This window comes from Falco punctatus, assembly GCF_963210335.1.
Source record: "Falco punctatus genome assembly, chromosome: 4".
In the NCBI taxonomy this organism is placed as follows: domain Eukaryota; kingdom Metazoa; phylum Chordata; class Aves; order Falconiformes; family Falconidae; genus Falco; species Falco punctatus.
In genome coordinates, this window is record NC_137583.1 from 53,307,797 (window position 1) to 53,331,017 (window position 23,221).

Below are 23,221 nucleotides of genomic sequence, written 5' to 3' on the forward strand. Positions count from 1 at the left end.
TGCTCTCTGTCTTCTCCTCATATGCACAGCCCGGTGTCAGCCTGAATAATAATATCAGTGGAGGATGTGAATGCAGAGAAAAGGTCTTCCTCTTGGCCTGAGACAGAGCTGTGGCTCTTCCTCTGCAGTTTGCATGAAGATTTTGGCTGTCTCTGACAGCACCCAGCTGGCTGCGCTTGGTGATGTTGCTTCCCTTGTTGGTGAGTGCTCCAAGTGTCAGACTGGGGTGGAATCAAGACCTTGGAACACATGCCAAAGACTTATTTTAGCTGGGATGAGCTCAGAGTAGTTCCTTTGAAATACTGGAAGAGCAGAAGATGACTGTGATGTAACACAATCTCTCTTTACCAGCTTGGAGGATCCAAATGATCTTGTGTAGTGCTGGTGTCCCACTGCCATAATGGCAAGTTGTCCTTCCTGCAGTTTGTAGAACCAGATTTCCCCAGTTCTCTTCCCACCTCACTTTCCAGCAATTCATTTGCTACATTCCCCCGTCAGTCTCCCCAGCTTTTCCAGCCACTGTTGCTTCTCCATCTTCCGCAGCCTCCTCCATCACCAACACCTCAGCATCGTACCTCATCGTTGGGTTATTTTCAATATTCTGCAGCAGACAAGTCACTCAGGGAGAATGATGTGGGCTTGATTCAGTCATCCACGCGTTGGTGTCTGGAGTCCTTTGAGACACGTAAGGTATTTTGAATACTTGTGTCTCACAGACTTGACACCAGCCTTGTGTTCCTGCAGGGTAATAGATGGCAGCATACTCTGAAGCATCTCAAAAGGTGTTAGATACCTGTCATGGACAGTTGCACTGGGTACCCTTCACATATCCAGTGCAATGCAGCTTAGCACTTTACATTCCTGGGAGAAACTGCTGGCTAACTAGCTGGCTGTCCCAGTAATAGTGACCTGCAAGCAGTAATTCACTCTGTGGGGAAAACCATAATCTTAACCAAAAGAATTTTCCATGTATCCATCTCTCTGTACAAGTGAAAATACAAAATGGTACATGAAGGTTTTCAATCTCATTGGTAGTAACCTGCTAAGACATCTTTCAAACTGTCTTTTTTACTGTTAATCAGTTGTGGAATTGGCTTTGCAACAAACTCCATTTGTGTCCTCACTGGCATCTCAGGCATCAAGCTTTAAAATCTCTGCCTCGGTTTCCCGTTCTCCTATCCTTAGTAACGTAAGAGTAACCCTACTTCTTTAAGCTCTGATCTACAAAACCACTTAAGCAACCATTAAATCCTCATGAAGTTCTTCCTTGTGTCTGCATACTTTGTTTAATAAGGATGGATCTAGGCATATTACCATGAGGAAAATTCATGCTTAAAAGTTGTATTTAATAGATAACTGAGAAAGAAAATTCCTTAGGGTCAAGTCTGTCTTTTTTTTCTGTGAGGAAAGCACCATTATTGTAAAATCTGTAGCCTCACAGCAACATAAACAAAAAAAAAATACTGTTCTTACATTTCCAAGACTGGAAAATGCCACTCAGAAGGATATATACCTGTTAACCAAGGATGTATAGCATGTTCATTGCTGTGTGGCTTTGGGATAGTTTTAAATTTCTTAAGTTTGTGAGTCAATTTTTATAGAAATCCAGTTCCATGGGCTAATAAATCTCACTGCTCACAATGTTTATCCCAGACGAACTGCAGTCCATATTAATCTTATCACATTCTGCCCTCCCTCGTATGATCCCATCTCTCTGTGCAATTTGGAAGCCCCCCAGCAAGCACAAGTTGTATGCATCCCTTCAGTGATACGAGTGCAGTCCACGGGCGTTCGCTGTCTGCCGCAAATAAATGAATGTGACGATAAAAGTTCTGACACCCATTGAAATTTGGGAGAAGTTCAGTATTTGGTTTGCCACTGAATGGCTAATAGTGTCATGAATGAACAGACAGGTGGTAGTATTGTTGACTTTTTGCTTTAGGTTTTGAACCCTTCAATAACTTTTTTGGCATCCGTTTTGATCAAAAACACCAAAGTCAGTTGGGTTCAAATCCCCCCCGGGAATGCCCGGATCCCCATATTAGCTTAGCTATGCTTATTAGTTCATAACTTTGCACAGTGAGGGCTCAGGCTTTCATCTCATCTGTTCCACTTCCTCATTACAGAGGGATTAGTCAAATCACATCAGCAAATGGATCTGCATCGCTGGCCCTCAGTAGTGTGAAACCTTCATAAGGAAGAATTTTAGGATATGACTCTGAGTCAGAAGACTTGCTTCTTGAACAAGGATTAACTAGAGCTGTGCGAAACTTGGCAGATCAAAATCTCCAAGGTTGTGAAAAGTTGAAAAAAAATAATTATTTGGGTTTATTTTATTTTATTTTATTTTTAATGCTTCTCTTTGCATTTCTGGAGTTTCTCAGAGATTCTGTCTTTGGCAAACTCACAAGACAGGGTCTATTGACATCGAGTTGTACTTCACAAGTCACAGATACATATTTAGAGGAAGAAAACTTCATTACCAGTTTATTGGTTAGGGTGTGTAGAGGTCAGCGACTTTCCAGGTGGGCCATTGAATCCTGGACAAGTGCATTCATGTTTGTGCCTTAGCTCCTGGAAAAAGGGGGACAATTATTCTTTCTCAATTGTATTGACTGTAAGGTCCTTCAATCTTTAAGTACTAACTCTTATTTTGAGTTAGTGCAGTGTTGAACAGCGAGAAATCTGTGTCAGACATGGCACTAAAAGGTCATTATTGTACAGTTAAATAAAAAAAAAAAATGAGACTTTGACCCAAACACAATTACAGTTTTACTCCATTTGAAAACCCTCTGACTTTTCATTGCCAAATTAGACCAGGTTTCAATTCAGTGACAATGCCTCTATGCAGGTCATCTCTTTCTAGGCAAAGACTGACACAAATCTAATATTAACCCTTGACATTCTGGGCTTGCTTGCAAAGGAAATTACTCTGTGTAATGAGACAGGCAAAATCCTTCCGGATAAGTCAGTGTTGCTTCAGTAATCACAGTGAACTTTCCATTTCTTCTGGAAGCTGAAAATTTGGTACATGAGCAACCAGATGTGACGAGAACCTGGAGTTTTGCCTATCATTTCTTAGCCTTGCCAGCAGTTAAAAAAAAAAAAAAAAATAAAAAAAAGAGAGAGAGAGAGGGAAAAAAAAAGGAAGAAAAACAGGGATTAGGAAGAAGTAGTTTTATTACTTTCAGAAAGCCTCATGAGGCTCCTTTAGCTTGGAGAGCTTTCAAATGCTTTTCTGTAACTCTTATGGACTGTAGGAACCAGTTGGAGATGCAGAGCACCGGTGAAGGGTGAGGTGCTGGGATTTTTCCCACCTATTGGCTCAAGATGAGGTAACTCACCCCTAAGAACAACATTGGCTTTTCTAGGTGGCCTCTGTCAAGCGTGACTGCAGCTCTCCCTTGTACCTCACGCTGAGTTTTATGTCCAAAGAATTAAAATGGTGAGCCTGACTCATTCCTCCAAGCTGGCATCCGCCACCAGGTCTGGAGAGAACAAAACCCCATCAGTCTCAGTGCCGGGTGCTGATAGCAAGGTAGCGCCAACCACCTCAGCCGAGCTTGCGAAACCTCATGTTTTCTCATTGCTGTTGTGTTTCTGTTACCACCCCCCCACGCTCCCATTCCCCCTTCACAGCTCTGTTTTTAAAGGACTCCTTCTTTGACGAAGAGAGGGACTCCTGTTCGCTGCCTTGACAGGCCCCATGAGTTTTACTAAGTCATTCACGAGTGTCACTTACCCCGTGTGGGTGGCCTTGAAGCAGGCAACCAGCAGCACCAGGCAATGTGCGTTAGGCAATGGGCTTCATAATCCCCCCTTTTTGCTTCATCTCCTTCCCCCTCTGCCACGCCGGGCCCCTTCTGCTGGCCCAAGCCCTAACAAAATTAATGTGTTTCTTTGGACCATACCTCTCGGCACAGTAACCGCATTCTCTTGCTCTCTCGTTTCATCTGCATCCCTCTTCTGGCTGCAGTTATAATCCGGTGGGTAGGAATGGGAGAGACTGTGGCTTTGAATTCTTTGGCTTATTTACCCTACTGCCTGGAAACCTCTTGCCAGCGCATCTCATGTCTGTCTTTCACGCTGTAAAATGACAGCCCCAAAGGCTGGTGCTCTGCTCAGCCAAAAGAGGAAGACAGCACATGAATCAGCATCTCTGTATGATCTCCTGAGAAAGGAGATACCACACACGTCCTCAGTCACGGCTCACAATAACGGCTTGTTATCTCTGTCCTGATTCAGTTTGTGGCATCTGGCTCCTGAAAGCCATATTCATTTCCAATTGCAATGGTCTTTCTATCAAAGTGTGTCTTCTCTGATTAGGAGTCTATGCAGACCCTCAAATCATTTCATTAAGTCAGGAAACAGGATGGTTTTGGGACAGAGTGGGGGAAGGAGAGGGAAAACCAACAAAGAGCAATTGAAAAAAAAAATAAAACAGTGATGCAGCTTCTGGTGGGCTGGTGGAAAATGACAGACTTGGCCATACACATGCCTCACACCTCAGCTACCTCATCCAGGCATTGTTTATCAGGACTCACTGATGAAAACAATATGTTAGTTCTTTAAAGCAGAGGCAGGGTTCTTATACAGATACCCACACCAAACACTAGTATTCTAAGTACTGTCATAATACAGATAAAGTAACAAATAGTAGCTCCCTGGGCTTGTATGTCAGGGAAGAAAGCTGATGAGGTTTATCCTACCTGAAGGACAGAACACAGCTCCCCGTACAGAAATGAGAGTGCCTGCTGGGCTGGGTGCATCCCTGCACAGTGGGAGAGAGATGGAGCTGGTGAGAAGGTAGCAGGACAGACTGCTGGCTTCCTAGCTCAGCTCACTGGAAGGGTGAGCTCCATCCCAGTGTGTTTCATGCTTAGACCTTAGGTGTCTCCACCCCAGTTTATAAGCCAGGTTCCCATTTCATCCAGTACAGAGGGATAAGTGTTTTAAGGATTGATTCTTTTGACCCATGTTGAGCAGACTTTAAGATGAAGTGACTTGCTTCTCAGACTATATTGATTATACTGAGTAGATTCTCAAAGACCACATACACTTAGCTGACTAGCTATGACTGAAATGTTTACTTTACAGCAGACATCTCTGTACAGTTAGTAATCATATTGAGGAATCACAAATGTGATATTAACCAGGCTGGAGTGTAATCTGCAATGTGGTGTAAGGTACCAAGAGAATGTAAGCATTTTCTTTTGTGTGCATCCTCCCACTAAATCAGTATCCCTCTTCCCCTGTGCAGTGGACACAGACCCAAAGTTTACATAACTCTGTCTCTACACACTGGTGATGATTCATGCCTTTCATCTCCTGCAACAGTAATGCACAGGCCTGGTGTTTGTTCATTTAGCCAGGTGGTGACTGGTGAGAGAGCAATACAGGAAGCTTAGGTGAAGCCAGACCTTTCTTTATTGAAAATGGGATGGGGCTGTGGGGAAGTAAGGACAAACATGAATGTCTCCCATTTGGGCGTCCCTTTTCTATCCATCAGGAGAAATCTCCATCTTGTGATGTTAACATGGAGCATGTTTTCAGGCCATGTGCTGTATTAATAATGAAAAAGTGAGTATTTTGAGGAATATGTAACGCTTTGCCTGCACCAGTCATTTTCCTCACCTTGTACTGATAAAAACTTGCTCCATAATTCTTCATATTTCATAGCTGCTTAGCAGGTGTCCAAGTTTATAGTATGGCTGAAACATCCAATCACCACAGACTCTCTAAAATTCATTTAGAATTATATTAAAATAATTTAATCAGCTTCAACATGCCAGGAAACCAATACCCTGTCAGAGGGTGAAATCCATGCTGCCAGCTGTCAAGAGGCTCTGGATTTAGAATATAGTAAGTCTTTTAAAACCAAACCCTGGAGACAAATTCCTCCCATCATTAGGTTATTTTTTTTTTTTTTTTTCAAGGAAGAAACCAGTAGTCAGCTTTGATGCACAGTTTTATTGAGAAGAGATGTAAAACAGATAAATGCATTAATAAATCCTGTTCATTTATTAGCCCAGAAATGCTATGGATACAACGCCCTGGAGAACTTGAAATGGAGAATGTGGTTTATCCCACATCCTGAGACTAGATGACAGTAAAAATCCATCAGGTATATTATGTTCTAGGCAAAAGAGATAGGGCAAGATTGATTCCTTCTTCTGGGGAACAATCAAACACAGGTGCATATCATCATACTGCTCTACAACTTCCCTCACCCATGCTAAGAGTTCTTTACATGCATGGGAAAAGTAGTCTCATTCCATGAATCCTCTCATAGGAACAGATAAAACTGACCAGATACAAAAGAAAGGAATACTATGTTCATCTAATAAATAAGAAAAGAGGCAGAAAGAAATTAGATGAGTTGACTAAGAGACTGGATGAGATTAGATGAACTGACTAAATTCACAGAGTACACCTAGACACCTGCTGTCTGAAGCCATACTCCCTAAGTTTGAACATCAGTGTGTCCTTCCCTGTAAAGGCTGAGGTGGCCGTCCTTCCTATTGGTGCTATAGGAGCTGTGGAATTAGGAAAAAAAGCTCTGGAGGTCATTGCTTTAAATCAAGGAATATTCTGGAGACGCGTCATAGTAGCAAAGGCAAGGACCCTTAGTATTCCCTCATACTTTAAAAAGATTTGGAATGGGATTCTTTTGGTAATGAGATTAATGATACTTCATGGAAATAAACTTTCCCATTTTTCTAAGTGCTTTATATATAGATATTATACACAAGTATATACACATCTACTCTTCTTGGAATATATGAGTGTAATTCCCTCAGGCTGCCCTCACAGGCTATGTCAGCTGGATTTCTGGTCTTTCTTGCTGCTTTCCTCTGAACTCTATATAGTCCGTTCTTGGTCTTGATATTCAGTGGCCAACACTGAATTCAGTAGTTGTCTGGGACCTTGACAGCCTGCCCTCCTTTTCTCCCAGGTAAAACTTTAGTTAATCAGTACATAGCAAGGTTTTATATGATTTATTGATATAGGTCTTATGACCTCTACACACCTTCACAAGACTGACAATCTCACTTGGAGTGATTTGATTATACTTATTTATGTCTGTGTGTATAAGCATTTTATGTTCTTGTGCTTAATCTGATAAGAAAAAAAAATTTGGTTCCTTAGGAGTAGTTTCAGTTGATAAGATGCCTCAAAACTAATCCTAATGATTTCATGTCCTCAAAACTAATCCTAATGATTTCATGTCCTCAAAACTAATCCAAATCTCAAGAGTTTTGATCTCTCAGGATCTTGTGAGACACAACCCTAACAACTAGCTCAATTAACTGCATACCTGTGTAATTATACATGTGTAAAACTCATTGAAAACTTGGATTTAAGTGCCTGCGTAAGGGTAGCCACGTGTTTATGTGCTTGCTAAACAAGGTCTTGAGTTCAATTTGGAACCCATAAGAAGAAAAGCTTTCCCCGTCCACGGCTCATGCAGGCATCAGTGTGCATGTGTGAATGAGGAGGTGCGTATCGCTGTGCACAGCACCAGGGAGAGGGGAAATGAGTACTCCTTTCACTTGTCACCTCCACCACATGAAACATTAATATCCCTTTCACTCTCTTTTCCACTGAGGAAGAACTTACCTCTGGATTCATTTACCACCACTTTATTATTTGTTTAACTTTCAATACGCTGTTAACAATGATTCACTGATGGTGCTCTCACAAAGAATGAAATAAAATAAAATCAGCTTCTGGGAAAGGAGGTTGAAAATATTATTTTTTTTCCCAGTGAAAAATTGTACCCTACTTTTTTCCAAGTAACTTTATCTCCTTTTGTCTTTCATGGGCTTTCAAATACCTTAGTATACAGTCCTGAATTATTTTACTGCATTTTGCAGTGGCTAAGGAAGCTGTGAAGGTGTTGTATGTGTGTACCAAAGAACACTGTTGTTCTGGAACGGGCTGATACAAGTTGGAGAAAGTTAAAACCAACAAAATATTATGTAGGTCTATAGGGCACACTTGGAGTACTGGCTGTCAAGATTTTTTTAGACATTTAAAACACTTTGCTTCATCTTTTAACTTTTGGGATTAAATTGGCTGAATCTTCTTTCTTTTTCCATTCTTGTTCTTTCCCTTCTCTTTTTTCCCCTTCCCTTCCTTCCCATCCCCTCCCATTGTGACTGGCTATTATAAACACCAGGACAAAGAATTAGCAAGAAAAGCCTGGAGCTAACAGGTAGAGAGGCAAGGAAGAGGATTATCCAGGAGAACAAGGACAGGCAGGATAATCTCCATCTGCTGAAAAAAACAGCACTCCCATGGTGTCCTCTGTACCTCCAGCACCTTTATGACCACCGGAGAAAGGGTCACCCTACCTGACCTACAGATGACAGCCCTGCTCTCCAGGAATTCCTCTGTCACGCTGTAAGTTCCAGGAAGATCTGTGTGGGTGCCCATAGCAGGCAACATGCCAAAATTTATTATTTATTTTTCTCCATTTTGTTGTTGTTGGTTGGGTTGGTTTTTTTAATAATTACTAGAAAATCACGGGGCGGGGGGGGCACTAACAGGACAATCTTGTGGTTGAAAAATCAAGTTCTTCAGCATTAGAAACTGACAAAATTGAGACAGTCTGAAAACTCTCATATCAGCCCTTTCAAACCTATACGTGATGCGGTCTCTCATGGCATGGGGTAACGATGGTGCTGCCATGCTACCCCTCCCTCAGCGAGAAGGGGAGGTGCAAGGTCTGCAGCTGAGGGGGAGCAATTAGCGTATGAGGTTGGCAGCTTTATGGCCCTTTCCCTGTTTGTTGCAGAATTTGAGAGGCATTTCCATAACTTCAACCCTGCCTTCAGGATTATACTCTGCCTCTTCCTACAGCTGCTGGGTGAGTCAGACGACGTTGCTTAGTACAAACTTCACACAAGTGGTCACTCGTGGATTTTTTTTCACGTGTTGCGACTTGGCTTTCTGAAGTCAGATAGGCAGAAGGAGCACAGGTATGGTCCAGATGATCTACCTCCAGTCCCCGACACCCTTAGTTTGCAGCATCTTCATAAAGTATTGAGACTCCTACTGCAACCGAAATCAAGGGAAACTTCTTCAAATAAATAATCTGGGATTTATCTGCCTGAGTCCCTCTGGAGTGAAATTCATCTTATCCCAAGATAGTCATCCAAGAAATATTAGATGAAGCACCTCTGAATGTGCTTGTTTCTCCCTACTAAGAGAAAATGAGTAGCTTAGAGAAAGAAATTATTTTTACACAGATAAAGTTGGATGAGATTAATAAGGTATAAATGCTTAAACCTTTGCCAAAGCAGGCACTCAGAGCTCAGCCTGGACACCAAAATAACTGGATAGTTTTCATGTTAATCTTAATCTATTTATCAGGTTCCCATTAGTAAAATAAGGATAATGTTCCCATCTCAGAGGGATATTCTGAAGATGATTAACATTGGAAAACCACTCAGGAATGCCAAAAAAAAGCCCAGGAGGAAACGAAGAGTTCTGTCTTTAAAGCAGCCTTTGAACTACAGGTAGAAAATAAATCCTGGAAGCAACTACTGCACAATAAAGCTAAAAATTTATAAGGAATTGCTGCTGTTATCTGGGCAGGGTTCTCACCATGGGAGGTTTCCATTTAAATGCAGTAGGCTATGATATCATTAAGTTGCAAGATAACATGTAATACAAAGGAAAAGGTAAGGTTTCACAAGAGACTTTTATTCGGGCTTATCTTAAACCAAATTAATGACTGAGAAATTCACTTTGCAACTGCAGTCCCATTGATACTTTTTCACATAGATTTGTGTGCATGTGTTGGTTTGTGTGCAATATATAACAATGTATGAACATATACATGAACAGAGAAACAAAAAAATATTCTGACCTCTTACACCTTCTGGAAACTTTTTCCTTCTTTCCAGGGAATAAAATGCTAGAAATGTCCCATTTTCCAAAATGAGCAAAATAAAACAAAAAAGTATGTTATATATTCAGCTGTGGTCAGACATCTCCAAAAGAACAGCTTCAAATACTATTAGAGGATTGGTATAGTTCATAGTTCTCAATCCCTTCTGGAAATGTTTATCACTGTCAAGTAGAGATTCATGATTCTGAGTGCATCATTTTATATTTTTCATATATGTATGTATTTACTGTTAGTAAGTTCATGTTCATATATATAAGGCCTGGAATTCCAAAGTGAATGTGAATAACTCCCTCCCCCAAATACTAGGAATAAAGCCTAGTAATAAACTAGAGAATTAATAGCAAGTGCACTTATTGCCATGGAAACACAGCCAAAACAAATACTAGGAGGTTCTGATTCCCAGAATTCACACATGCCAATACAATTATTCCGCAGAGCTACCCATAGCCCCAGCGATCCTACACGTGCAGTGTGCCTGTGCAGCACTGATATTCCTCTCTGTCCGCGCGGTGTGAACCCCTTCCTGCTTTTCAATCTCTGCTGAGGTAATATCGGCTGGAGTATTAATAATGGCATTCATCTAAATTTGGAGTTGAAGGGACAGGGGAGAAGACTGGGTGGGAACAGGGCGATTTCAGTTTGTTTTGTCCTGTTTCTATGCTCATACGCGTATTTGTCTCGGACTGCCTGGATGTTTCCATAGTGACCTTTGATAAATCCGTGTTATGGATGCTGTGAAATATAAAGCCATGCCACATTTCAGGGAGTGTAAGTTCATGGAATAAAGCAGGGGGTTGGGAGCTTCAAAGGTATATTGGTCAGATTTAGCGCTCTCATCTGTTCTAATAAATGCCTTTTTCTTAATTAAAAAATGCATGCCTGCTAGCCTAGAAATTCACTCCGCTTTGAGAGGTTTATGTGAGAAAATTCATAAAGTGTCCAAAGCAGTCGGCTGCATTTGATCAGCCTATATCATTTACATTTATTTAATATGGGTTAAAAGACCCCCTTTGCCCCACTGCTTTGTGCGTGTTTCTTAATTCAGAAGAAAAAAAAAGAAGAGATTCAGATCATTCTTGCTTCCAATGCACCAGCGTTCACTACTAAAGCCAAAAGAACCTTTCTGTTGCATACCTAAGGCATGTGGCACCACCTCGACGAGCTCTACCTCCATCTGGCAGGCATCAGTCATTGCCATGTTCACCTACACCTTGCAAGGCAGAGACTTCTATTGACTACAGAGAGGCAAGACTACCAGCACAATCAAGATCCCTTTTTGTGTGCTAAAATTATACTTATAGAATGATATGGAACTTGTAAAGATCATCTAGTCCAAACCCCCTGCCACGGACAGAGACAGCTCTTGCCAGACCAGGTTGCTCCAAGCCCCATCCAGCCTGGCCTTGTACATGTCCAGGCACGATCCACAGTTTCTCTGGGCAACCTGTTCCAGTGCCTCACCACCCCCTCATAAAATAATTCTTCTTTATGCCCAACCCAAACCTGACCTCTTCCAGTTTAGAGAGTGACTTCACTTGTTTACAGGTGACCACTTAAAAATTGTCTGCTTGATTTCAGCCAGGGAGAAACTAACCGTGTGTGGAAAGGGGCACTTGGAGAGATCACTTATTTTACTGTATGTCCTACACATCTAATCCAGGAGAGGACTCAACAGTCACATTTTAGATGGCAAACACTGGGTGAAATAGACCCCAGACTAAGTGTAACTATAGCTGTTTTTATCGTCAGGAATGAACACCCCACCGTATCCCTAAAATGAGGGGGAGAACCATCATTCCACAGTCTGTGATAAAGGCAGGACCCAACTGCAGCTCTTGAAAATCTCTGGGACCCTGTTGCAAAGACTTAAAAGCCTGATTATTTTTTTTTTTTAGGAAAGTCACTGAAGCACCTTTCTGAAGAGCTTTCTTGTTCCACACTCTCTATAATCAGTGCGGAGAAACCACCATTTTGGAGGACAGTTTATCCCAGCCATCATAATCCACTATCCAAAGATGGGGTGAATGCTCCACATGTCTTTACAGAGCTGACAGGCTGAGCCTTGATGATTAACTTAGATTGAGTGCTGAGGGTAGAATTAATCTCCCTTAACCACAGCCATTTAAAATTTAATCCCCTGCTATAAGCCAGGTTTCCTGCTTTTATCAGTGAAAGGTCATTTGAGAAGGCATCTCATGCCATCTATTTTAGACAATTATCTGAGGATGGATGAATACAGCTGAGGGGTCTGTGACAACAGAGGAAATTTGGGGTGATGATCTCCCTACCAAAGGCTAGCACTAGTATAATTTTCTTCTCCTTAATTATATTAGCTATGTCCATTGAAGGACAAAACCCCTAATGTTTCCAAGATACAGTATGATGTCCATCAAGGAAAAATTCATAAACTTCAGCTATATCAACCTCCTTCTACTCCAGCACCATGTACCTCCACTTATTTGTTAATCTCTGACACTTTCCAGCTTCCTTTAACACCTGTGCATCCTGTCACGGACCTGCTGCTCTAACTGCTCTGCTGACTGCAGCAGCAGAGGTGCTCGGACAGCCACACAGCCCCTTAGGAGGGCTCTCTGGATTTGGATCCAGCAGTGACCAGCCACTTCACAGTGACTGTGACCGTGGGTCAGATCACAAGTGAAACTTTCGCACCTCTTGTCATATTGTTTTGGAAGACTACTAGTCTTCCACCAAATCTGTGGTGAGGTGGTCTTCACATCACTTACTTTGTGCCATCTAAAAGTTATGGAATTAGGCAAAGCAAGATGACCAGGCTCCCTGTATAGTCAATGAAGAGAATAAAGTGCCTCAGAGGGAGGTTTAAGGGACCATTGTATAGCCCAGATGATTTGCTCTCCAGTAGACACTGCCAGAAGACAATTCATCCCATCCTTTAGTGCCTGAGACAGAGAGCATTTCCTGCTGTTGCTTATCCCTCTATTGAGTATAGATAGAAACAAAACTCTCAACACAAGCAGGACTTTTTTTTTTTTTTTTTTTTTTTTTTAACTGTTAAAATTATAGAATCATAGAGTAGTTTAGGACTTTTAAAGTTTATCTTGTCCAACCATCTAGTGCCATGCGCAGGGCCCCCTTCCCCCAGCCCCGGTGGCTCCCAGCCCCGTTCAGCCTGGCCTTGGGCACTGCCAGGGCTGGGGCACCCACAGCTGCTCTGGGCAGCCTGTGCCGGCGCCTCACAATTCTGATCATAAAATAATTCTTTATGTCTGACCTAAACCTACCCTCTCCCAGTTTAAAACAGTTGACCCTTGTCCTGTCAGTACAGGCCTTGGTAAAAAGTCTCTTCCCATCTTTCTTAAATACTCCCTTTATATATTGAAAGGCCACTATGAGGTGTCCCCAGAGCCTTCTCTTCTCCAGGCTGTACAATGACAATTCTCTCAGCCTTTCTCCATAGGAGAGGTCTTCCAGCTCTCTGATCACTATTGTGGCTCTCCTCTGGAGCTGCTCCAACAGGTCCATGTTTTTCTTGTACTGGGGACCCCAGAACTGGGTGCAGCACTCCAGGTGAGGTCTCACCAGAGCAGAGTATAGAGGAAAAATCACGTCTCTCGATGTCCTGGCCATTCTTCTCTTCATGCAGCCCAGGATACAATTAGCTTTTTGGGCTGCGAGCGCATGTTTTCAGTCATGTCCAAGGCTAACTCCATTTTTGATATGTACCTTAATTATTATGGCTGTTGTGGCATCTTAAAGTCAAGAAAGTGCAGAGCAGATCAGACTTCGATTACTTAAGGCTTTCAGATTTTGTCATCCTGTAGGGCCGTTAATGGGGAGATGTTATTATATTAAAGGTAAGCTGAAAACATAGTATTCACACTTCACCAAGGCATTGCAGTGACATCCAGGCTTAGTCAATGCTCCCACCATGATCAGCTTAAATGGACTATATGTGATTTCCATGCTGCCATCTGTTTGTAGTCTTTTCCTTTGCCATATCTTCTTACCTATATCTTAAGAACATGACATTTATGACATCAGGCTGTGTGTACATGTATATGTGACTGTGCAATTTGTCCAAAGATTAATTTAATGTTTGGGATAATTTTAACTAAATTTCTGAAACTAGTAGAACACTCCATTAAGCTCATCGATATTTAACAAAAGCAAGTGGTCAAATGGAGAACAGAGGTCCTACCAGGCTCATTCCTTACTGGATGCCAGTTGATAACCAGTTAAAAGCAAAAGACATCTTGTACGCCTCAAATGCAAAAAAATCTTCACCCATAGCTTACTTGTCCTCTGTCATAAAGAAATTAAGTTTACTATATCGTACTGGTGACAAATAGAGGACTGAGGATGGTATGGAAATATGAATTGGAAGAATTCAGAGAACATCTGTAAGAACAAGCCAAAGCATGGATATGTTACACTGCACTGAGAAACTAAGAAAGCTCCCACTGTTTAGCTAAACATAGAGAAAATTAAATGTGTCTGAGTCACCGTCTCTAAGTGCTTATACAGGACAAAAAATTCTCAATTTCTCATACTGGAGAGCTTTTTAGTGTAGCAGACTTCAAAAAAGGTTGGCAACTAGTTATGCCAGGCTTGGAAAAAAACTCCCAAACTCAAGAAAACATTAATTTCCTTGCAGCAAAGGCCACTAGCAGTTGAGATGACTAGCAAGGGAAATAATGGATTTCCTAATGGAAGAAGGATTTAAACAGATCAACTGCTCTTCTGTGAAGCAGTGTCCAGCTGAAGCAGCAGTTAAGAGGAAGATGCAGCAATCCCCGGGTCATTTTATCCTGTTTTTGACTGGCGAGGTGTCAGGAGAGGTGATTGCAATGTCCTTGTTTCTTCCCTTAAAATCTTTGCTACCAGAAATGAAAAGCAAAGTGTTATGTCTAGTCAGCCCCAGGACACTAGGTGGCCCACAAACCACACACACACACACACGCGCACACACACACACACGCACACACACACACACACACACACACACACGCGCGCGCGCGCGCGCGCGCACACACACATCAGTGTAGGTGCACATGCAGACATTCATCATGAGCTGTTGCAGGACCCACTGTAACCCTTGGAAAACACATCTGTCAGAGCTCTGCGTGGTACTGCCAGGGATATTGCCCATTACACGATTTGTACATATTTAGGCTTAGCCAACCTAAGCTGATTGCAGGTACTTAAAATTGCTTTTGTGCCATGAACACTTAACGCTAAACCTCTTTTAATTTGCACCGTGCTACTCAGAGAGATCATATCATTCTTCTGTTCAATGTAAATTCCCAATCTGGCAATCCTAGCTTGCTTGGGTATTTTTTTAATAATAATTAAAAAAAGAATTTAATAAGGATTTGAGTTTCTTTATTGAGCTTTTATTGTCCAGTCTTGTAATTGAATCACTCTGCTGTGACAGAGTGACTGAGGCTGTTATTAACGAATTCTATAAACAATGGACTTGATCCCTTTATGAAAAAGCATTGTAGGGGGAATAGTTAATCTGGGATTAAAAAAAAAATGAAGCTCTGGGAGGGGAAGGGTGGGAAATACAATTGCAGATTCCAAATATTTAAAACTGTTTCTGTGCTTTCCCATTCCAGCCCCCTCCTCCCTCCACTTCCCTTCTCCTACCACCCGGCTGCTCAAATCCCTTTTTGTTCTTTGTGCCCTGACTCTCTGAGGCAGAACTTGTTTGCAACACGATCACCAGGGAGGAAAGTTTGTCTACAGAGCAAAGCCTCCTCTTGGAGAAGGCCACGCTGGTGCTGCTTTTCTAGGTAACTTCGGATTTTTGGTGGCAAGCCACTACAGCTGGAAAAGTGTAGACTCTTCACAGATACCTAGACGGGGGAAGCAGTGATCATCAAGGAGTGCTGGCATTTAATGTGGACATCTCCAATGTAACTGATCATTCTGGGCTCCCTTTGTAGTCGGTAGAGTTCTAGCCAAAAATATCGATCGAGTATTGGGTGGAATTTGTCCCATTCAAAAGTAGAGAACTATCAAGTCAGCTGACATTCCCTAATCATGCTGTGCTTAGGCATAACTTCCACCAGCTATAAAAAATCCAAGTACTAGCTCCTCAGCTGATGTAGAAATGGTAGCGGTATATATATTGAAATACACATGGAAATCCTATCGGCATCAAGCTTTCCAACTGCCACTTTGCCTCCTTTGGCTTCTTTTTCTTTATGCAAAAACTAAGGTTGGGTGAATGAACATTTCTCTTGGAACAGCAGCTAAGTGTTCTGGTGTTCCAGGGCATAATCAAGGTACACAGGGTGTTAGGCAAGTCCCTGGCTGTAACGTTGACATTGTCAACTTCGGAAAGGCTCTCTATTTCATTGTCTGAGTTCTCTACTCAGTTCATAACTTGTCTAGGGCAAAGTTTGTTTCTTACTGTGCATTTCTGTAGGTCACATCAGGAGCTGAATCTTGGCTGTGGTCACGTAGCACCAGTGCTGTACCAAACATTAATCATAACAATAAATAACTGATCGGGACTGTGATGATAGTGAGGTTAAAGAAATATTGGTTAATACGTTATCATAATAGTTCTAAATGTGAACTTCAACCCAGAGCCTGCAGAAATCAGTAGAAATGTCATGGAGCTTTTCAGGGCATTTGAACCAGCTTCCACTGACCTTGCATAACCAGCATTAAGACTTTTATTTTTTTTCACAGACATCAAAGGTAAGGCTGGTTTCAAAGCAGGAGAGCTAATAGGAGACACGTCATTTTCAAATATGGAAAAAAGGAGACATCTATGTTATCAATAGGCATGGAAATTGGGCAAAGAGGCAGAATTGTCAAGAGCTTCATAAAGCCAGAGGATGAAGTTACAAAACATGGGCAGTTAGGTTTCTGTGTTCAGTAGGAAGACTCCCTTTGAGCAAACCGCAGAAGCTGGGACATAAAATACTCAAGTTTTGGAAAGATGGAGGATTGGATGAGTGTTAAAAAGCTGGATGACAGCTGGGGACATAATGAATGCTAGTAGAAACGATTAGTTCTAGGGACAGCAATAGAAAGTCATATTTGAGGTTTCTGATGGAAAGAGAGGACAGCATTTGCATTTTTCCTTGGTGCATTTCTTGTGATGTATCAAACAAGAAGGGTTGTTTGAAGGAAAAAGTGTCAAGGCATATAGAAAGTCTATGGTAGCTATGACAGAAGTACTGAAAGGAAATGAAAAAAATATGTAAAATATAAATAAATATATTTTTTATAAAATATAAATTAATATTTATATATTTATATAAAATATGCCTGATGAAAAAGGACCCGGGGGTGCTGATTGACCGCATGCCCAGGTGGCCAAGGGGGCCAGCAGCGCCCTGGCTGGTGTCAGACACGGCGTGGCCAGCAGGGCCGGGGCAGTGCCCGTCCCCCTGCGCTGGGCACTGGGGGGGCCGCCCCTCGGATGCTGGGCTCAGTTTGGGCCCCTCAGCACCAGCCAGACCCTGAGGGGCTGGAGCATGTCCAGAGCCGGGCAGGGGGCTGGGGAAGGGGCTGGGGCACCAGCCTGGGGGGGGCTCAGGGGGGAGCTGGGGGTTCAGCCTGGAGAGAAGGGGGCTCAGGGGGGACCTTCTCGCTCCCTGCAGCTGCCTGACAGGGGGGTGCAGCGAGGGGGGGTCGGTCTCTGCTCCCAGGAACAAGTGACAGGACAAGGGGAAACGGCCTCACCTTGCCCCAGGGCAGGTTTAGATTGGGGGCTGGGGAACATCTTCCCTGAAAGGCTGGTCAGGCACTGGGACAGGCTGCCCACGGAGGTGGTGGGATCACTGTCCCCAGGGGTGTTAGAAAAAAGCATAGATGCAGTGCTGAGGGACATGGTTTAGTGATGGACTTGGCAGAGCTGGGTTAATGGTTGGACTTGATGATCTCAAAGTTTTTTTCTAGCCTAAATGATTTTACAATTGATAAAACAAATAGCTTTTGTTTACCAATTTTAGCTTTATTTGAGTAAAGAATAAGTTTTGAGAAGGAGTAACCCAGGTGAAGGCATAGGATAAGGGAAGTGAAAGATATGATCATGCCAGGGTTCAAGGAAAATGACAGACAGAAATATGTAGAGGGTAAGGCCCAAACTTAGGCACAAGCACTGCTCAGGACCATGTATACACACTGAGAAGTAACACGTTATGTGCACTTTGTTTGGAGAAAGCTTGGGACCCTACAAAAAGCATCCACATCAGTAGCTCTTACTGTCCCTGGCAGTGAGCACCTTCAATGACACTCGACCATGGGAAAAGGGGAGGACAAATTGCAGACTTCCACTACGTAAATGGGGCTGGTGAAGGACATGCAGCACAGAAGGATGAAGAGTCACAAGTTGCAGAAAGAGAAACTATGGTTGGATATAATGAAAAATTTCCTCAGAACTCAGTTGGACAAGGGCACATTGGATATAGCCCTTTTCTTTTGAGCTAGAGGTTGGACTAGAGACCTCCAGAGGTCTGTTTTAGACTAGACATGTCTGAGACTTCGTGACATGAAAAACCAGTAAGACTTTCAAAGCTTCTAACTAAGCAATTTTCAACTCTACAGGATCAACTTGATTTCTGATTTGTGCAAATCCATTTGTTCACTGGGGTAAGAGGGTTTGTTGAAAGCATACCCATAGTGATTCAAACACATAAATGTGTATAGACAGCTGGAAAAGCAGATGGGAAAAATACCGTAAGAGTGAGTAACAAGTTGTTGACCCTGTGTACAGAGCCCTTAAGCAGGAATAAGTTGAATGCTTCCACTGAAAGCAGAGCTTTTTGCTCTGAATTCTACTTGTATTTCAGTGAGCTACTAACGACTGTATGAAGCAAAAACTGGCATCTCTCACTGGGATGAATTACCTGACTTGTAAGTCACCGTCACTATTTTGAAGCACTATATATATATATATATATATATATATATATATATTGAACAATATATATATTTGAACACACACATACCAGACATTTTTCCTGCACAATGTATAGAAAAAAATATTAAGCAAATTATTTTAATGTGATGAAATGTAAAGGTTGATCTGGGTGTTTCTATGGTCACAGACCTCTGTTTATAAGTTTGGTCTTCCCCCAGCAGTTAAAGTGGAGCCTGGTGACCAATAGGAAAGCAAGACCTCATTCTCCACATTCCATTAGCTTCATAATTCCACATTAAATGATGGGTTTAGTGCCATACGGTGAAGTCTGATATGAAGAAGAAAGGGAAGAAAAAAAATAATATATACACCCTCATGCACACATGCGCACACAGATATATATATGTGTATGTGTGAAATGTATGTGTATACATATATTGCACATGATTAACCTGTCTGGCTTACTTTAGGAAATGGCATGTATTGATGAAGTGAAAAATTTTAAACCTTTTCAATAATTCTTCATGCTGTTAAGATTCGCTTCAGTCTGTATTTGGGTCTGAGATTTTTATTTTAAATTTAACTGCATGGATAGCCTCACTGCAATTCTAATTTTCTGGAGTCAGCCTGGAAACCACAAAGCAGAATTCTTTCCAGGCACTATGACTTTCAACACGTAACCTAAATAACAATACTGTTTTTACCTAATGGTCTAAACATCTAAAGTATTAAATGAGGAATAAATTTGTCATGAGGTCAAGAGTTAAGAACTCTTAAGTAAAGGAGTATTGAGAATGTGCATGTGAAAGACGGGGGTAATATAATTTTCATACGTCAATTTTCTTTTCAGATTACAATTCCACTAGCAAAAAGTCTCCGGGCTTATGTTATTACAGTTCCAAGTTTATCTTAAATCACAAACTAGAAAGGTCCCAGTATTCATCTGCTCAGCCTTCACCTAGATCTTCTGACTGCACATTGAAAGACAAATTTAACTTTCTTAGGCAGGATAAGCCTGCTAAAAATTGCCACCTGATTACCAATATAACAGCAGTGCCAGGGAGCGCTCAAGCAAGATCCTAATGGTGCTTTCACACGTTGCAAAAAACTTGTAAAAGACATACTTTGCTACAGAGGCTGAAAAAGAGTGAGAAAAGGGAGTTTTCTTATTACAAGTAGGGAAACAATGTGCAAAGCTGCTGTGCACAGGGTGAAATACAACATCTCTAAAACTGAATGCAGGTCTTTGAATACAGGTTCAGTGGGAATCTGGACACTGGCTTACCAGCATGGGTCACATTAAAAGGTGATAACTACAGCCTTGGTTCATTAGCATTTATGATATAAATTGATTATTACTCCCTGGGAGAATTTTACTTTTCACCTGAGTTCTACCTACACTGAAACTGCCGATCTGTACAGGGAGCCAAACACTTTGCGCTTAAAGTAAGCAAATCTTATGGGCATGTCTAAACCCAGCGCTGGGGTTCTGGTTTTGGGGAGACTTCAGACTGGCGCTCGGTCTGAAGGTACTAATCCAGATGTGAAAACAGAAACGCAGCTTCAACAAAACTTTATTCCACGTTCCACACTGACTTTCTGCCTAATAGCAGCCATGCCATGTCAACTCCGAACCCACCGCTATGTCTCAACACACCTTGACTGTAAATCTCTGCTAACAGGGTGTGCTATGGCTATCCAGAGTGCACCGATTTTAAGGAGCTGGTGTTCCTGTCTGGAAACGCTATACGCTACCCCAATGCAAGCAATTTCAGTTTGATCTTATTAGGTCTTGGACATGAAAATGGGGACAGGCTGAGTCAGTAGTTGGCTGGGAGGTAGACCTTTTCCCTAATGGACCCAACCACTACTGCTCCGGGAAGTGGTGGTGGTAATTCAGGAGGTGTTGCTTTTTCCAGTCCCTGTGTCTGTGCTACTTTATTTTTCCCCTCAAGTACCCTGCTATTGCCTGGACACATCAGTGCTGAGGTCTCCACAGCTGGGAAGTCACTCAATGTTGAACTGCCCTGTAGCCCAGGCAGTCTGGTGGGGAGAAGGAATGAAGGATCATTTCCAAAGAAGGTCAGAGGACCACAACCAATGCTCTCATATTTTTATTTTTTCCACAGGACAAGCAGTGCATTGACAATTACTCTGCTTTCTCCTGCAATGCCTCAGGTGATCAAAGGAGGGCATATTGGAAGCAGATTTATCTGGATTTATCTGCATGGATTTATCTAGAGGAGCACATTCTCAATTCATATTTTCACATGGATGTTTTTGAAGCTGTTCCTTTCATGAGTTCCTTAGGAAAAAAGTGCCTATATTGGTCTCTGAAAGACCAGACTCCAATGGCATATTCTCCCTGAGGTCTGACCAACTCCACACAGCTATTCAAATGAGCATGACCGTGCTGGGAGTTCCTCTGGTAGTGGGAGGTTCAGATCAATGCCATTGAGAGAGTGGAAATGAGGAGAAATGAGAAAAGATTTTTTAGGGGGAAAAAAGGCTGAAGCTGCCTCTCTTTTGCAGCGAAGGCAGATCAACATTTGCTGTTTTCCAGATCTCAGCATATTCTGAAAGAAATGTTCCTGCCTCAAAACACAGAGGATTTCCTGTAAACCGAGTAAATTATATTTATTTTCATTGCTTAATAAGTTTCACATAAAATATTGAAACAAAAAAATTAATCCCACTTGGGCACCTCCTACAACGTTGTGATCTCATTGCTGCTAAGACTTTAATTTATTTTACAAGAGAAAGATATTTTTCAGAAGAAACAAACTGTAAAAAATTTTTTCAAGCAGTTATAGCAAGAAGTGATGGGGAGGGTTCAATGAAGAACCATGAAGAGAAGAACGATGCCAGCTGCATCGCTGCATTGATGCACTGTGGGTCTTAGCTGATGGAAGCCTCAAGAGTTCTCACTCTAGGAACATGAAGCCACTATGCTTTGAAAGAAACAGTCCAAAAAAACCTTTGGAGAGGCCTTGCCTGCAATACCAGCTGCTATCCCAGGTACACAGATTCTCTTGCCTTTTCATTTGATTCATTGGCTTGGTTTAGGAATTCTCTGGTTAAAGATGGAAATAGCGGAAAACAAAGAAGAACTTGGTGAAAGTATCTTCTGGAGAGCACAAGGACAGGAGGAGGGAATGGAAAAATTCCTGAAGTAGTGTGCAAAGTAAATTAAGCAACAGGGGAGACTTTAATTAATCAAATGGTTTTGAATAGCAAAAGCAGCCAAACATATGCAAAACCTCTTCTGTGGGAAGAAAGTGATCAGCCAGAGAAGGAATGGGTCTGAATTTGAAAGCTTAGGGTTTTTTTCTGCCTGACCTATACAATCTGGCTTGGCTAATAAGCAACTTAGATGTTCAAGCCAGAAGTATCCAAGATGTCAGCTGTCAAAGACTGAGATTCCCATATCTCAGGAAAATGGCAGCCTAACCAGAAGATGACTGGCATGAAATCTGGGATCTTGCCAACCAGAGGAGAACATTTCTTGCCATTCTTTTGCAACTATGCAGAAAGTAAGAGATGTGCAAGCAGCAATCACAGTATACTTAAATTCAACACCATAGAGGAAGTGTTCACCAAGCATGGGAAAGCAAGGGGCTCAGATTGCAGAATGTCCAGCTTTCTAAACTGCTGTGAGTCACCCCAAGGCTTGTTCTTACTGAAGATAGTGACAGGCAAGTGATGTTAATGGGAGCATAACACGCTTTATAAGTCAAGGAAGAAAAATATTTTAGTCACGTTAAGTGAATGATCCTAAAGACTCTTCTCATAGAGCATGTAATGAATGTGAAAGGACTTCATAAATGTGTGGAATTAACTGGTTACGTAGGCTTACTGGACCATCACTAGAAAAAAACACACCTCCAAAGGATGCTTCCTTTTAGTCACTTTAGATATCTACTGGAAGCTGAGAAGACTTATCTTCTGGAGGTGCTTATCTCTCCATTGACTATCCAGGGAGTCTATACAACAAACCTGGCATGGATTTTGACCGTTTGTTGATGGTCAGAAGTAGATCATATGAACTAGCTTTCACAACAAGAGTGCAAGAAATGGTCATCACAGGTCTCTAAATAAAGTTGCTAAAATACTCTATTTGCAAGTTCAATAATCAAGAGTTCAAAGCCATTCTGCTCTCTTGCCTTTTGCCCAAACCCAACATTTTTTTTCTGAGAAACAGACAGAGAAAATAGTACTTTTTGTCAGCTTGATTGTCTCTACTAGCAGGTCTCCAGCCAAAATTATTCATAATCTAGCAAATAAATGTTTTGGTCTCTGTTTACTAAAAAATATAAAGTTTTGAGCCCAATCAACTATGATAGTCACATTTAGGCAAAACCCACAAAATTTATATCTGTATTGAAAACAAAAAGGGGGAAGTGGTATGGGAAAAATAGTCAGAAACCATTGTATAGGGA